This window comes from Crassostrea angulata, chromosome 7 (assembly GCF_025612915.1).
Source record: "Crassostrea angulata isolate pt1a10 chromosome 7, ASM2561291v2, whole genome shotgun sequence".
Taxonomy (NCBI): Eukaryota; Metazoa; Mollusca; class Bivalvia; order Ostreida; family Ostreidae; genus Magallana; species Magallana angulata.
In genome coordinates this window covers 18,912,872-18,930,839 of record NC_069117.1, presented here as the reverse complement: position 1 = coordinate 18,930,839, position 17,968 = coordinate 18,912,872, and the positions used below count along the sequence as shown (strand labels likewise).

At 29.2% G+C, this 17,968-nt stretch overlaps 1 long non-coding RNA gene across 1 annotated transcript in view; it reads right to left on the bottom strand.

Moving 5' to 3' along the window:
• Window positions 1–17,968, bottom strand: part of LOC128192036 (uncharacterized) — an 88,207-nt gene that overhangs the window by 53,803 nt on the left and 16,436 nt on the right. The gene's annotated exons all lie outside the window — the stretch shown is intronic.

Below are 17,968 nucleotides of genomic sequence, written 5' to 3'. Positions count from 1 at the left end.
AAATCACATTATATGCAGAAAGAAGGAAATTTGTTTTGGTTGCAGTCTAATGAATGAAGTCATGAATAGAGTGTTTGTTAATGTGCATGGAGTTATCATATAACTTTTTATTGCACTTTAATTTATCTTTATCAAATGTGTTTTAATTATTTCCGTTTCTGATCGACTTGGCAAAAGGACATATCAAAGGCACGTATAAAAATAAGCTTCAATCAGATAATATTATAATTCAGATTTCCAGTGATACACGTGTGTCCTAACCCGAATAATATGAATTTGAAATAAGCATGAAAAATATCAACAATTTATATACCTTTGTGGTAATAATACGTATTTTTTGTAAACAAAACGACACAAAACTGACCTGGTTTTTACCTAGATATTTTGAGACCATGATTCTAAGTACCAAAAGAAAGACCGCTATCATTTTAAAAACCTCTTTGTAGATAAGTGAAAGGTGAATAGTCTTTTAAATAATTTTAAACGTCATGTAAATAAATAGAAGTTTTCAATTCCAAGAAAAGTTCATCTTTCTGTTTCCAGGTAAAATTTTAAGCACACCTTTGAGGAAAATAAAATGCTAACGGACAAAAATAGCTACAACAGTTTCTTTTTATAATTCAAATTCATATTATCAAAGAATTATTTATTTTTCGTTTTCTGACACTTAAGTACTTTTTGTTTTGGTTTTATGTTTGCTTTCAATAACAAAATATATCAAAATTTTGTTAAAAGCGAAAACAAGAAAGAGGTCATTTGACTTTTGTACATATAGGACTTTTAAATTAAATACATGTATCGATGCATATCCGACGATCATATCTTATATTTGACATAAGCCATAAACTGTCAAATACACACATGTAGTTATATATATAGAGATATAAAATTTTCAAACTCATAAATACAAAATAATGTTTAATTCTAATAGTTTGTACTAATAGTTATTGGGTACAAAATATGAATCCTTTCAGTAATGATTGTTTCTATGATATCAACTTTTTGCCTCACATGTAATCTACATTATATGTTGTGAATAAAATGATATTCCTTTTCCTTGTTATGCTGTGTTTGTTGTTTCCTTCATAAAACTAATCATATTCGAGTCAATTATATAAGTTTAAAAGCTATGTTTACTGAATGAGTTGCTTATAGTACAATTATGACTATTGTTTACAGATCTGTTAAAAGCCAAAAATAAACACCCGTTCATTAAGTACAAAAGTATACAAAAGTATTAATATTACTTGAATTGTATCATTTTTATTTAATTTTTTTGACAAAAAATTTATTTTCTTACAACCCAGTCGATTCTAGCTCCTTTCCCTTTTATCTAAAAACGAGAGAGAGAGAGAGAGAGAGAGAGAGAGAGAGAGAGAGAGAGAGAGAGAGAGAGAGAGAGAGAGAGAGAGAGAGAGAGAGCATTTTCAGCCGCCTCCAAAGAATAACGTAACATGCTAATGAATAAACAAAATACCAATTAAATGGATGATCGCATCACGCAAGGACTAGGAAAGGACTTTTTATTGATTTGAAATTTCTTTTCAAGACACAATATATGAGCTCAATAGCGGAACTGATTGTTCTTAATAGAGCTATTTTAAAATTTTCAGAGAACTGAAAAGAAAAACTATCCAAAACATTCACTCTAGAAAGATCTTTCATTTTAAACCTTGGCATCTCGGTAACGGAGTGACATTCAACATATAAGTGATATTCTGTGTTTCAAAAACTCATGTTTTGAAGATGTATTAAATATGGTACTCGTACCTACCACGAATTATTTAAACGTTGTACAGTAGAATGAAAAAGATCAAACATGTTTTTCTTTTAAAATATTTGTTCAAGTAAGCCAACAAGACTAGAAAAAGGGCTATTGCTTTTTGAATATTGAATAAAGGGAACGTAAAACTGTCTTAAAAGTATCCAAAAAACTACTTGTGAGTTTTTGTGAATAATACTTTAAACATATACTGGGTGTTATTATATGATATAAAAAGAATAACCATAATCGGCGGGCTCATCATAACAAGACCCAATCTTGATGAATTCAAAAACCAAAGCACAGGGTGAAATTTGCCAAATGTAGTATAAAAATGATATTTTTAATCACATTCTCAATATACTGATATAAATACACTAAGTAGTACCATATGTTTGCATGTGTTTTGTTGGATATATCATGGAAAATTGACGGTTTTTGCAGTTATTCTGATGTTTATAGAATATAGAAGAGTAAAATAAAATAAATGATTCATAAGAAATTCACGCAACTTAATCATATTTCACAAATACAAAAGAATGAGGTGTGTTTATACCTTAGAGGTATAAAAATAACGACCTAAAACCAATGAATGAGTAATTCTTCCGTCTTTCGCGGGAATTTTGAGGCTAGGTAGAATTCTCATGGTTGAATAACTTTATGAGCCATATTTTACATTGTGTATATTTCTTTCTTTTTTACAATTTATGAAAAAAGGATGGTGTTCAAAGGGGAATTTTAAAACCAAATAAATAGGTTAAAATAACCTGTAGATTTAAAAATTCTTGCATTCATTTATCAAGCTTAAAAATTCATTTTTTAGCCATGTAAACTACCTTGAGAATTTTCAAATCTGTTGATCTACTTTGAGATTGCTATGAATATTTTACAAACGTGATTATGAATAGGTACTGAAAATATTTCCAGAAACATAACTGCTTCAGTTTGTACTATAGTAAGTAAGTAAGTAAGTAAGTAAGTAAGTAAGTAAGTAAGTAAGTAAATATTTTATTTTAGTGACATGTGTATGTCATGAGTATAGTACAATACAATCTTATACATTATCGAATTACACCCGGCCCATTGGAACTATATGTCACTTTGAAATCTTATAATATACAAATATAGTATATACATTTTGAGCGCATGAGTTTACTTTGATTTGTACAGATAACTTTGTCTAACTGAATAAATCAAATTGAGATATTTGGCAGTTTGTCTTTGATTTTTTTCCATAATGATATTTAATTTGACAGTTTCATCTAAATTTTTATCTAAGTTTATACTATGAAAGAAAGAGATTCTATTATTTTCATAAAATTTGCATTGAAAAATAAAATGTTTTTCATCTTCAATCGAATTGCTTCCACACAGAACACAATACCGTTCTTGAAGAGGTTCATTTCGATATTAACGACCAGTTTCGACTCTGAGAGGAAGGATTCCACATCTAATTATAAATTGTGCCATCAAAGACCTTTCCTGTTTGGTTATGTTCATCGTTACATAGGGTTCTAATTGGACGTTTTGTTTAAACGTTACGTATGTCCTAAGTTTCGGTAGAGACCTTGTTTTCAATTTCCATTCGTCTTCATAGTATTTAAATAATTTAGATTTCACTTCGTTTATATCACAAATACGGATAAAATCAAAATAGGAACACAAATCTAATTTATATAGAATTTCTTTCACTTGTGAGCACCAAGTGCTGTTATTACGATAACTTTACAGGAAAACTTTTTTGGTAAGACGGTCATCATCCATTTGGATTACTCTGTTCCATCTCTTTATCATGCATATCCAGCGCCTCTGTGTCGGTGCTAACCATCCTACTTCACTATTTAATGTAATTGCCGGCGCGTATCTGTGTAAACCTAAGAAGTATCGGATAACACGGTTTTCAACTATTTCTATGGAGTGGCATGTTTTGAATCCCCAAACTCCGGAACAATAATCTAAAATGGGTACAACACAAGAATGAAATAGTTTTTCATAGGTATTAAATCCAACATCTTTATAGTTATGAATTTTGGAAATCATCGCCCCTAATGTTCGCCCTCCGGAATTACCTAAAACCTCCGCCGCTGTATTGAAGTCCATCTTCTCGTGGAAAATAACACCAAGATATCGATACTGATTAACGTACTGTAACTCTTCATTTCCTATTCTAAAATTGAATTTACTTCGGGGAATGTTTCGTTTTCTAAAATGCATTATATTTGATTTGGCACAGTTCACATTTAACCTCCATTGCATACACCAATCTGTAAGAATATCGAGACATCTTTGCATTTCAAGTTCATTTTCACTAAGAATGGCAATGTCGTCGGCATATAACAGAAGACCAATTTTTTCGTCACCAATAGGAATTCCAACATTAAGTTTACTATATGCTCAATATCAATACATCAAAACACAACAAATATAAAACAAAAGAAAATCAGAACAGAGGAATAAAAAAAGACCCCAGTGGTCATAGTTTAGAGAGGGTGTTAGTTTAAACTGATTTGTTGTTTTATTCAAAATACATGTATATACTTATTGCTGTCATGCATTTTGTAAAAGAAATAACTTTTTTTCAAAACACATAAGATATATAGAACAACTGTACATTACAACAATACATTTATATTCATACAATACGGTCATATACTATCGTAATTATAAGTTTTCCTAAAATATATTTGTAACAACTTTTTGATACAGTAAATACTATGCTAATATCTTAATCGACTGTAAACTAAAATTCTTCATATAATTGTAATAAAACTAAATGTTTACCCATTACATACCGTATTTGAGAAAACAACGACAATTTCCTTAATCTATGTTTTTGCCATGTACATGTTTTTGCTTGATTTTGGGCAAGTTAACGTAAGAGATTAATATGTTTATTGGCTACTGTCCAAGCGTATTAAAAGAACGATGATATCATGTTGACATTTGTAAATAAGATATGTGATCACACAGTTCTACCAGTTTGATGTCTAATTATAACAATGAAAATGATAATGAAAATATTGTTCTTGTTTAACTCTCCTAGTTGTTAAAAGAAGAAAATAAAATAAATAAAGAATGTAAAAAAAAAAACCCAACCTAATCAAACAAAACAAAACAAAATCAAACTGAAAATTGTCCTATCTGTTACGTGTATTGTCTTGTTTGAAAAATGTTTCAAACATGTGTTTGTCATGTATGTGTTATTGCTAATCGCTTGATGTTGCAATTAAGGTTTAGAAACTACACCAATTTACAAATATCCTGATACATAAATCTATTTAAAGATCTATATATAGCTCATTGTTTATTTAGGGTAAACTAACCTAATAGATAAATATATAGGTTCGAGTTAAAGCGCGTGAAAAGAACGATGAAATCATGTTGATATTAGTACAACAAATTAGTAATGAGAAATTTTCTAAATTTCAATTTTGTAATATATAAACAACTACACACTTTACAACTTTGCGTTTCTCTACGGTAGTAAATCGTCTGTCAGTATATCAATAAGCAATAAGTTGATGAGTATGGACATCAAAAAAGTACAAAATCTAGCAGATCTAGCGTTTATGATAGTCCATACCAAAGAAGACTCTCTAGATGTTTTGGAATTCAAGGAACTCCTTGTAACCAATGTACTAGAATCAAAAGATAAAACAAACATTTCAGTTGTCTCATTTGACACCACAATAATGGAGAACATTAGAAAATCTCTAACAAAGTCCAGATTTGCTTTTCTATTCCTCACTAGGTCCTTTTGTGAAGAGTCCTGGCCTAGACTGTCTCAAGAAAGTGTTGTAAGAAATGTGCTACACAGGGAAGACAGTGAATGTATAATTGTACCTATTTTTACCGTGAATAGAAGTGAATCAACATTCAAGATTCCTTTAGGTCTTAACGTCTTAAAAGGACTCCGATACTGTGATAGTAACCAATTTTATAAAGCCTCCGTAATCAAAATTCTGTCGCAATAACGTTTTGGCAAATGTTTGAAAAGTTTTGTTTGTTGAATGCTTTTGTGGACCTGTTTATATTTGTCATAATTATTTGTACAATAAAAATGAACATAAATGAATATTGTGAGTGAGTGTGCCTTTTTGATAAACATATCGAAAACAATAGATATGGTCGATAATTGTGATGTTGTTAGCTTACTTAATTTCTATCCATAAACAATCGTTTTATTTTCATTTATTAACAATGCGTTTACAATAAAATCAAGAATGCACTTAATTGCTGATTGCTTATCTTTATAAAAGTTTTGAATTCTGATCAAAAGGTTTTTGATTTTCAAAATTTTTATAAAGTGTGGTATTCAAATATACAGATCGCCTACAGAGATTAGTTCCCAAATGCTCCGATGAAGTGGTTTTAGTACAGGGATAGTAAAGTGTATTGAGTGCTCGGTTAATGTTAGTATGCTGATCTAACATTACAGTTTTCCTATTCCAAGAAACGTTCTAATTTTCCCTTCGCTTCCTGTTAATACTAGCCTAGCTATAGTATCCAAACAACTTGATTAAGCTTTTGATATCAACTTGACATAGCAAAATGTAAACATACAATAAATTGATACGAACAATCTTGTATGTTTCAAAAATACGTCATTGGTTGATCACATGATATATGAGTGTAAACCAAAATGTTTAATTTAATTTTGGGAAAAAAGAGAATATATCAACATATTATCTATCTGAAGTTGAAAGTCTAATATGTTGCACACAGACCGTAGAAAAATTTCAGATCCAATTATAAGTGACGTTCAGTTCAGTTCAGTTCAAAAGTGAAAAAATTACAAGTGTGTATTTATTTAACGTTAATTGTTTTGGCATTCACTGTAACAAAAAACTACAAGGTTAAGTCTTTTAACATATGAATAAAAATTTATTTATATTATATATTTATATTACATATAAACGATATCAGCGTCGCGTTGGTCTTGGGCGCTAAAAATTTCTGTCATAAAGCTTGAAATAAAAATATTGATGGGAGAGGATGTATTCAGTAATTTTTAAATCCATTTGTATTTGATAATAACATTTTTCTTTATTTGTAAAATAAAAAAACTATTTTGTAAACACGGGATGCTTCTCCATTACGTTTTTCAAATTTAATGTGCCACAACAACTCTAAGTAGAGCTTTAAATGCAAATCTCTCGAAATTCACTGTGCAGAAAAATTGAAAAGCCAGGTTTTAATCAAATAATATATGTATATATTTAAATTGTGTGTAAGAGAGGGGAGAGAAGGGGTTATATAACCTTTTAACTACACCTAGAAGAGATGTTATCGGTGTTTTTAAACTTTACTTTCCATTCGCATAGTTTAAATCTTGATTTTGACACTTTCCGCGATTGTATTTTTTGATGTTTTTATCTTTAATATTGATCATTTATAAAATGACGAGTGTTCTTAATTAAACTAAATGTTTCCCTGTTCTAATTTTTAACCAGTACTAGAAATTATTTTTAGATCCATTGTAAACATTTTAGGATTTTCGATTTGTAATTTTTATATGAGTTGTTGTTGTTGAAAATCTGTAGGAATATTGATATGTATTAAAAAAAAAAACAAAGGGACACAACCAATCCCCTGTGTGCCATACACTAAAATCACGAAAATAAACTTTAAAATAAAATCGAAACAGAATCAGAATAAAAACATTTGAACATATTGATACAAAACAGGTAAAACATGTCTTATGTTAATTTCGAATCAAGACAAACATTGTTCTTATTAAAAGATTTTAAGCGTTTTCTGTGTGAAGATTTTTACTTAAGGAGGCCGATTTGGGTTTTTTTGCGGAAAAACTACAATAGCAAAACTCTTTATTTTTAACTATATGTTATTTAAACCAACTCTAGTTTATTTGCGAAGGTTCGTGAAAATCGACCGTCTGGTTCTTTTTAGGGACCATCTCAAAATAGAGGTACATTTACTATAGGAATATATAGGAAACTGTCATTTTCCGCACATCAAAGCAGTTTAAAAAATACTACAATAGCTTTTTTTCTCAAATTGTTATATATGATTAGTAATATCATTTCTTACCTTATATGTGAAAGACACAAAATTCTACCGTCTGGTTTTTAGTGGGGGCCATCTCAAAATATTAAAATGCACCAAATTTTGCTATATATTTGGATCATCACGAATGATGATTGGTATAATGGATTCATTCCAAAAATGAGGAAAATGTCCTCAAGGATAGCATCATTCTGTATATAAAATTTCAACAGCATACAATTTTTACTTTTCTTTTATGTAATTTCTTATAACGTACTCCTACAAAGCTTCATTTTATCATAACGCCATAAAAGCACAATGGCAATGCTCCCCTACCGCACAACGTAAAAATCGTGTTAAAAATAAAAATTTCCTTTAAAAATCTTAATATTTTTATCTGTATTTTGTTTATTGTGTTCGATTTTATAAATGATATCGAAAAAAATTCATAAGAAGTATAAATCAACTGTATTTTATTAGAATGCGCAAAAACATGCGCAATGAAAACTAAAGTCGGCCTCCTTAAATTACGTGGATTTCTGACACAATTTTGACTGTTGCTCATAACAGCTTATGACAAGTAGATCTCTAAATCATTGCATGTACCTTACTCTTTCTAAGTGTCACGAGAAATATTTTTTTTAATATGTCAAAAGTGAAAGTTTCATGGGTCATATAATTTAGATATAAATCATTCTCATGAACAAGGTTCTGCTGATAATCTAACAGCGATAAACTATATTTATTCTATGAAAGAATATATATAATTAACATTTTAAATGTTGTGTGTATTTGAACAGGAAAATCTGATGACGCAAAATTAAATGTGATATACAGGCTTACAGCCAAGCTTAAATCCTGCAATCAAAACTGGAATATAATAATGTTTTTGAATATAAGCCTTCAACAGACTAATGCAGATTTCATTTAATTATAAATCACACGGTAAACAGCTTAGACGTCGGGTTATATTACAAAAGTGGCTGAAGAAATCATGATAAGTCCATGCAATATTCGTTTACTGATTTTCAATCATTTATAAATTGTCCTTTCATGAAATTAAAATGTAAAACACTTTGCTTTGTGTTATGTCAAATTCTGATGACTGCTCGAATTTTAGACTTCATTTAGAAGGAAGACAAAGAGTCGTTTTAACTGTACAATTTAATGATAAATAAAAAAGATCTGTGGTATTATTACAATTAAAATAGGAAAAAAAATGTACCTAGAGTCAAGACGTACATTGATAATGCACTGAATTCAATTGATTCCTATGTATTGTATATTGCATTGTATGTTTTGATAAATTCGATGACTATACATCGTTGATGTTTGATACCAGAACTGGTGAACTATAGTAAAACGTACAGTGCTGTTTCGACAACATTCGGCTATTGTAAATTGCATATACATATATGATATTCTAGGAATGCGTTACCAAAATATCACTCTTTCATAAACGTTTAGTGATAACAAGCATTGAGGAAGATTCAGCAAATTTAAACCACGCCCGTATCATTCGTGTAACTCAGTACGAATTTACATCATACACCTTTGAACAGAAAATGATATATCCCTCAATATCCTTCGATTTTACCTTAAATTAAAGACATTTCAAGAACAATACCATTGGTAAAAATGGATTTACCAAATTATGCATATTCACCCTTTCACAAGTGAGAGGTAGAGGTTTGATAGCAATATACGACACATCAAATTAGATATGTGATTATTAAAGATCCTATACAAACTTTTATTTTCCTTTAACCAGTAAAGGGCACCTGACAAGAACATTTACTATTATAATTAAATGTTCTGTAAATTAATTAAATTCAGTGCATTATCAATTTTTACGACTCCTAACTTAAACACTAATTCAGATAATTATCGATATTTCAGTTTCTTGCTAATGTACTTTTCGGGCAAAACCCCATCTTCAAATTCAGAAACAAGGATTCATTATGTATGAAAATTTAAAACAATTCTAATGTCTTTCTTAGAAAGTCTCTCTTCCCATAATTGTCACATAACTTCGTAGCGCAGTGAATTAGATGTTTCACTACGAATCTGTAAGTCATGATTTTAAAATTTTTACCTTTCCAAAGAATTTCCAAAATAATTCTTAATCGATAAAAGTGTTTTAATTGTAATGTACTTTAATCCAAATAAATAATGACAGATGTCCCATACCTTCTTAAGTTCTCTTCAAACCATCAATAATTAACATTTTGCTGTGAGTCATCGTATTTGAGAAGTACATTGAAAACTAGGGACATGGTCTTTAATTAAGATGTGAATTTTTTTAATTATATCCTCATGTATGATCATCTTACTTTTCTTTTACTAACAACGTGTACATAATAATAATTTAGATTGGTAATTGATGATTGTGTTTTTGATATTTAAAAAAAAGGATATTTATCAAAAGGTTTCGAAATTCCAAAAGTTGTACAAGGTGTGGTGTTCAAAGGCATTTATGTTTTGTATACAGAACGCCTACAGATATACGTTTCCGAATGATCAAATGAAGTGGTTTCATTACTGGAATTGTGAAGTGCATTGAGTCAGATAAATGTAGTTTGTTCATCTAACATTAAAGTTTTTCTATTCAAAGAAACATTCTCATCCCCCTTCTTCCTGTTAATATCCAAACAATTTGATTGACGAGCTTTTGAAATCCGCTACAAATTGCGTAATAAGGACGTGCAATATTAATAAATATGACTAATATTGTTTGTGTAAGTTAAACGTCATTGGTTCATTAAATGATGTAAGTGTGATAATCATGATTCTAGTTCAATTTTGGAAAAATGAGTTCATACGTCAATAAGAAAAATCTATATCGTTGATGTAGAATATTTTTATACTAACATGTATAGAATGAAGAGTTTATTAAGGATCAAATTATAAGTGACGATCAACAGTAAAAAAGATAAATACAGTTTTTTATTTATTTATGTGAACAGTTTTTGCATTTATTTACCAAACACTCTACAAGGTTGAGTTTTAAAATATATGTAAAAAACATTTATTTACATAAAGTAATATAATCGTTACTTTGATCAAGATTGCTTAGAAATATCTCATAAGGCCTGAAATTTAATACATATATATATATATATATATATATAAATATATATATATATATATATATATATATATATATATATATATATATATATATATATATATATATAACAGGGACTAGTCTAATTATGATAATTATTCACAACCTTCTGTATCTTTAAGATAAAAAAGCTACATCAAAACACGTACTACTTCTTCATTAGTTTATTCCGTCTTAAAGTGTTACATTGTGCCATTACATCTAACGCTTTAAATGCAAACAATTTGCATATCACGGTGCAAAAAATTAATGGAAAAAGATTTTGATACAGCATTACATATATATACATACACGGGTATTTTAATTGTGTGTTGGAGAGGGGGATTTTATTACTTATTAAATAAATATGGCACCATATGATTATTGTATTTATTTATTTTACATTTAATATGCATAGGTAAATCTTAATTTTGACACTTTCTGTGATTTTATTTTCTAATGCTTATATGTGTTTGATTTATCATTATAAAATTACAAGTCTTCTTTTGGTAATTTTTTTTCCTTCCCCCCCCCCCCCATCTTTTTTTTTATCAATTACAAGAAACTATTTCTAGATCAAAAGTAAACATTATTTATTTTCGTTTTATCATTTTTAGACGAGTTTTTTTTTTAAACCCCTAGGAACATTGCAATGTAAATCAATCAACAAAAACTTTCCCACAGCTGGAAATGGCGTTCATTTATTTCTGCTGAAAAAATATTCTTGATAAAAGATATGATATAAGTTAATATGTGAATATTAATCATTCAATGATTATTGCATCCCTAAACGGTGAAGCATGATATGATCGATGTCAATCAAAGATTCGATCTGACAGTCAAGAAATAAAGTAGATTTCTGTTGTGTTCGTCGCAATATAAAACGACTATACATCTTTACGGTTTATTCGAGCAAAAATATATTAAATTTCATAACATTTTTAATATCACTATCTCATCGTGTTATGAGAAATATTTGATTTAAAGTGCCAGAAATAAAACATATTCCTGGGTTTTTTTTATGATATAAACGTGAATTTTTATTTCGTTTTATGGATTTTTGAGATGGCTGGCGGTTCGTTATTGTCTTTTTTTCCCGCAAATCTTTCTCTGTAACAAGATTTTGATGATATTATATCAGATATTGACTATATTTATATATTAAAGAATATATATGATAAACATTTGGACCTTGTGCTTGAAAGGAAAGGAATATTTCAGATGTATCATTTTCTAAAAATAAAATTATAATATAATGCATGCCACATTTTTATTAAAAATTTTCGCTCAAGAAGCAGCGCAGGGCAGGGCAGTTAATTACAACAATAATTTTAAATTCACAATCAAAAAACCTTGTGATTTACATCTAGCTTTTAACGTTAAGATTGAAGTTCTGTATGCCATAGAACAGTTAAGACCGCAATTCTAAAAAGATGTGCACCGAATAATGCAGTAATTAAAATATGTTGTAAAATATTCTGTACATAAAATATTTACGGCTGATTAATTGCAATTTTGTATTCTTAACCAGTTTAACTGATTTTTTTCACAATGTCATTCTGTTCACAAACAATTGTCTATTCGTAGAAGAGAAAGATGTGTTGAACAGTTAAATCAAATGTAACTATATTTTATATCAGCCAAAGACTGTGATGTATCGTAATATTATAATTTTTTGAGACTGTAAAAGTAGCTATTTACGCTGGTGGTTAAGTATGCCTTTACTACCTTTCAAACAATTCGAGTGGGGATTAAATACGCGGAAGCGTGATTAACTACTCTAACCATGGATTTTTTAAAAACCTATTACATACCATATTAGAGAAAACAACGACAACGTTTATTTATTTTTACTCATTTACACGTTTTTTTTATTTTGCTAAATTTAGGGTAAGTTAACATAAAAGAAAAATAAGTTTGCAGGTATAAAAAGAACGATGATATCGGGTTGATATTTGTAAATTAGATATGTGATTACACAGATCTACCAGTTTGATGTCTATATATTGAACATATTGATAATTAAAATATTGTTCTTGTTTAACAATCTCAGCTGTTACCAGAAAAAAATAAATAAAAAGATTGATTAAAAAAAAGAACCTAAACAAACAAAAGAAAACAAAATCGAAATAAAAAAAATTCCGATCTGGAATGTGCATTGTGTTGTTTGAAAAAATATTTCGAACATGTGTTTGTCATGTACGTGTAATTTCTAATCGCTTGATGTTGCAATTAAGGTTCAGAAACTGCACCCATCTATAAATATCCCAATATAAAATTCTATTCATAGATCTATATATAGCTCATTGTTTAATTAGGGTAAACTAACCCAATAGATACTTACGTATCAAGGTTTGGGTTAAAGCGCTGAAAAAGAACATTGATATCAGTTTGATATTGTGCAACAAATATGTGATGAGAAAATTTTCTATATCTCAGTTTTGTGATATATAAATAGGTTCACACTAAACACACTTGCGTTTCAGTACAACTGGTCGGTGAGTAAATCAATAAGCGATAAGTTGATAAGTATGGACATCAAACTGGTACAGAATCCAACATATCTAGCTGAAGAGGATATTATTTATGACATTATGATAATTCACGACAAAGAAGATTTTCAAGGTGTTTTGGAATTCAAGGAACACCTTGTCACCGATGTACTAGAATCAAAAGACAAAACAAACATTTCACTTGTATCATTTGACACCACAATGATGGAGAACATTAGAAAAGCTCTCACAAAGTCCAGGTTTGCCTTTCTATTTCTCACTAGATCCTTTTGTGAAGAGTCCTGGCCTAGACTGTCTCAAGAGAGTGTTGTAAGAAATGTGTTATACGGGGATGAAAGTGAGTGTATAATTGTACCTATCTTGACCGTGAATAGAAGTGAGTCGACATTCAAGATTCCTTTGGGTCTTAACGTCTTAAAAGGACTCCGATACTGTGATAGAGACCAATTTTATAAAGCTTCTGTTATCAAACTTCTGTTTCAATAACGGTTTGATAGATTTCCGGGAAGTTGACTTTGTTGAATGCTTTTGGGGATTATTTCTGTATAATTAATCTACTTATCAGACTGTTTATATTTGTCGAAATTATTTATACAAAAAATGAATATAAATGAATTTTGTAAGTAAGTGTGCCTTTTTGATTATTATATGGAAAACCAGGGAGATTGTCGTTACTTGTGATGTTGTTAAATATTTCAAGTGGTCGTCAAACTTTTCATTTACTAACAATGCACATACAATGAAATTAAGGATGCACTTAATTGCTGACTGCGTATTCAAAAAGAGGTTTTGAATTATTGTTAAAAGGTTTTTTTTTATTTCAAAAAATTTTTTAAGTGTGGAATTTATATACTTTATATACATATCGCCTTCAGGAATCAGTTCCCGAATGATTCAATGAAGTGGTTTTAGTTCAGGGATTGTCAAGTGTATTGAGTGCTCGGATAATGTTAGTTTATTCATCCAACATTAGAGTTTTCCTATTCCAAGAAAAGTTTTAATTTTTCCTCGCTTCCTGTTAATATCCAATGTGATGTATGGGTGTTAATTATTTTGTTTAATTCGATTTTGGGGAGAAATGAATTCAAATCTCAATGAAAATATCAACATATTATCAGTTGATTGTAGAATATGTTGCACACAAGCTGTTGAAAAATAATGGTTTTATTTCAGATCCAATAATAAGCGATGATTCTTCAAATCTTTCGCAATCCACGGTGCAAAAATGTGTAAAGCCAGTTTTTTTTTATCAAATAATATGTGTATATATTTGAATTGTATGTGTGCGTAGGGGAGGGGGTTATACAATTGTTTATTTAAACACAGAAGGGATGTTATCGTTGTCGTTTTTTAAATTTACTTCCCATAGTTTAAATATTGATTTTGACACTTTCCGTGATTGTTTTTTTTATGTTTATATCTTTAAATATGATCATTAATAAAATTATGATTGTTCATGGTTAGGCTAAATGTTTCCCTGTTCTAACCAGTACAGGCAAAAAACTATTTTTAGAGCCGTAGTAAACATTGATTATTTTGTTTTGTAATTTTTAGATGAGTTTTTGAAAACCTCTAGGAACATTCAAATGTCTTCAAATATCAGAGATATACAACCAATCCCCTGTATCAAATCCTACATGTGCATGTGTCATATACTTAAGGGTGCATGGTCAGGATTTTGGTCAAATTTTATTTTTCTGTTTTTATTATTTACAATGCTTTGGAAATGCCTTCCTAGTGATCAGATGAAATTTGTGTGCCAGTGGTTGAGTTTTAAGCAAGATACAGGGCTCGCAATTCTTCGTCATGTAAAAAAGGCTCGTGCCCTGTTTTTGTTTACATAGGTTCAATATACCAGTAAAAATTCTTTTTCAAGCTGATTTGTCTATTTTTTGAAATTAATTTTAAGTATAAATAAACAGTTCCTAACGATTAACACATTCACTGTTGGTCTAAAACGGGAATTTTCACTTCAACTTTCAAAATGTAAACAAAAGCTTTGTTTACATAGCGAAGAATTGTAAGCTCTGTAACTGGCTCATAACTCAACAAATGACACTCAAATTCTAGTTGCCTATTGAAAATGCCTTACTGAAGCATCGTACACATTAAAATCGGAAAAATAATTTTTGACCAAAATCGTGACCATGCCCCTTTTAAACATAAAAGTATACTTAAAAATAAAATCTAAACAGAATCAGAATAAAAACATCACTATTTGTGCATATTGATACAAAGCAAGTAAAACATGTCGTATGTTAATTTCGAATCAAGAAAATAATTATTCTTATCGAAAGATTTTAGGCGTTTTTGTGAAGAATTTTAAACTTAAGGTATTATGAACTGAAATTACGTGGATTTCTTATACAATTTGGATTGTTGTTCATAACAGCAAATGACGAATAGGTCTCTAAATCGTTGCTGCTACATGTATATATATTGTTCAGAGAGAAAAAATAAATCGGATTTCAAAACATAGCTGTTTACTCTTTCTAAGTGTCATGAGCAATATTCTATTTAAAGAGTTAAAAGTATAACTCTCATGGCTTTTATAATTTAGATATAAATAATTCTCATGGGCAAAGTTTTGTTGATTATTTAACAGCAATTAACTATTTTTACTCTACGAAAGAATATATATGATCAACAATTTGGATGTTGTGCTTATTTGAACAGTGAAATCTTCTGACGCAAAACTGAATTTAATATACATGTTTATTGAAAACGTCGGATGATAATATCCTTGAGAGATACAATAAATATCAAAATAACGTTGTTATCGACAAATAAACACTCTCCTAATAACTACTATAATGTGTTTAAAAGCTATAAAGTACATAAAGAAAGTAGAAGTTGTTTTAACTTTTTGATATTATTCAAATCATGCTTTTGATATCTGATTGCAATATTAGGATCGCATTGCAACCAAGCTTAATCCCGCAATTATGATTAGAATACAATCATATGTTCGAATACAACCCTTCGACATACTGATTCTGGTTAACTTTGTGTGAATCACACGGTAAATAATATAGACAACAAGTTACACAAGTGGCATAAGAAGTCATAATAAGTCCATGTAACATTCGTTTACAGATTTTTCAGTCATTAAAAATGTCCTTTCATTGAATTAAAATGTAAAAGACTTGTTTGATTTGTGTTGCATCAATTTCTGATGACTGCACAAAATTTAGACTTCATTTACAAAGAAACCTGGCACAGTTTTATGAATGTTAATGTAGTAATAAAGATAGTGTAGAGTATATTTGTTTTGTCATTACAGAGAAAATATGAAAAAATGTACCGAGAGTCAAGACGTACGTCGATTATGCAATTATGTTTATTGTAATCTTATTTATTGTATGTTTTGATACATTTAGAAGACTGCCCAAGGCTGGTGAACTAGTAAAATGCCATCCCTAAAGTGTCAGTGCTGTTACGACAGTCCTCGGTTATTACATACATAGTCTACAAATGGAAATACTAGGAATGAGTAACAAAAATATCATTGTATCATATATGTTTAGTGATAACTTGCATTGAGGAAAATTCAACAATTTTGAAACCAAATATCATTAGTGTAACTCAGTACGGATTTGCATCATGTATTTTTTAAGAGAAAATTATACATCCCTACATATACTTCGATACCACCTTAAATTAAAGAAATTTTAAGAACAATACCATTGGTAAAAATGAATTAACCATACTATGTATATTTACCCTTTCACAAGTTAGAGGTAGAGGTTTGATAGCAATATACGACAAATCAAAGTAGATATCATGTGATTATCAAAGATCCATGTACCAACTTTTATTTTCCTTTTACCAGTGGAGGGCACCTGAGAAGGACATTAACTATAATAATTAAATTTTCAATAATTACGACTATTAACTTAAATACTAATTCAGAAAGTGATCGATATTTCAGTTTCTTGCTAATGTACTTTTCGGGCAAACCGCATCTTCAAATTCAGAAACAAGGCTTCATTATGTATGAAAACGTAAAACAATTTTATCGTCTCTCTAAGAAAGTCCTCTTCCCATAATTGTCATGTAGCTTCGTAGCGCAGTAGATTAGAGGTTTCACTACGAATCTGTACGTCATGAGTTCGAGTCCCGCTGGGGATTTTAAAATTTTTACATTTCCAAAAAATTTCTTAATCGATAAAAGTGTTTTAATGTTAATGTACTTTAATCCAAACAAAATAATGACAGATGTCCCATACCTCCTTAAGTTCTCTTCAAACCATCAATAATTAACATTTTGCTGTTATTTACTTGTAAAAATACAAATAAATGAATAAATAAATAAATAAACAATACTGTGAGCGAGTGTGAGTCATCGTATTTGATAAGTACAATAAAAACTAGAAACATGGTCTTTAATTAAGATGTGAATTTATTAATCATATCCTCATGTTTGATCATCTTATTCTTCTTTTACTAACAACGTGTATATAATAATAATTAAGATTGTTAATTGTTGATTATGTTTTTAATATTTTATATAAAAAAATTTTTTTTATCAAAAGGTTTTGAAATTCCAAAAGTTGTACAAGGTGTGTTCTTCAAAGGCAT